The 919-nt window shown below is 52.0% G+C and overlaps 1 pseudogene; it reads left to right on the top strand.

Annotated features, from left to right (window-relative positions):
• Positions 1–371, top strand: part of LOC119315802 — a 6,451-nt pseudogene extending 6,080 nt beyond the window's left edge.
• Positions 372–919: the final 548 nt, after the last annotated feature.

Below are 919 nucleotides of genomic sequence, written 5' to 3'. Positions count from 1 at the left end.
TTTGTGCGCCGGCAATCCTTCTGTGTTCTCCGTCATGTCTCCGGTGATCGCCGTGCTCCGGTGGTTCGGTTTTGGCAACAACACATGTAAGAGTTCACGAGCGACAGGGATTAGGGCGCCGGCAGGAAGGGCGTGCCTGCGCTCCACAAGCTCTACGTCACACGGCGCGCCACAAACGATGACCTGAGGGAAGTCTACGGGGAGGACGGCTTGATGGGAACAAGAAACCTGTCATGGTAGACTATTTTGCCGGCGCCTCCACGCTACTGCCGCCGGGGAGTGCCTGTGCTCTCGGGCAAGAGCACCTTGAGCTGCCACAGGCGCCGCAGCCTCCGCCTCCGCCTCTTCTTCATTATGATGATGACGGCTAAATCTTCATGGTTGACATAATGTGGATGGGTCTTCTTCATGATGACGACAGTTAGACTGGGCAGAACTTTATGGGGACAGCATTGGCAATGCCAGCAAATGTTCTTGGTCTGGACCAGTAGCATATGGCTGCACCACTGGGCCTCCATGATGAGGACGTGCCATCGGATAATCTCAGCATGCCAATGGGCCAATTCATGAGAATACTTCACGATCCAGTGCGAGCGCCAGCGGAGACGGTTGAGGTGGACTCTTTTGGGGATATCCAAGTTCGTGAAATTCAACGACTACAGGACAGCGACACCGTACACTACAGTTATTTCCACTTATTAGACTGAGATATCCAAGTTCTATTTAGACTGACAGATCGATTAATTATTCCGCTGCAGACGATTCTTTGGTTAATTTGGTTTGGAGGATTAATTTGATTTTGTCTTCGACAGTTCACCTTTGTTGCATTTCCATCTCCCGTGCGAGTAATCCTCCTCTGTCCTCTCCATGACCCACATCCGTGTATAGCTACCGCAGCTTCATCAATGGTCACCCTCCC

The sequence above is a fragment of the Triticum dicoccoides genome, chromosome 6A (assembly GCF_002162155.2).
Source record: "Triticum dicoccoides isolate Atlit2015 ecotype Zavitan chromosome 6A, WEW_v2.0, whole genome shotgun sequence".
Taxonomy (NCBI): Eukaryota; Viridiplantae; Streptophyta; class Magnoliopsida; order Poales; family Poaceae; genus Triticum; species Triticum dicoccoides.
This window is presented reverse-complemented; position numbering and strand designations above follow the sequence as displayed.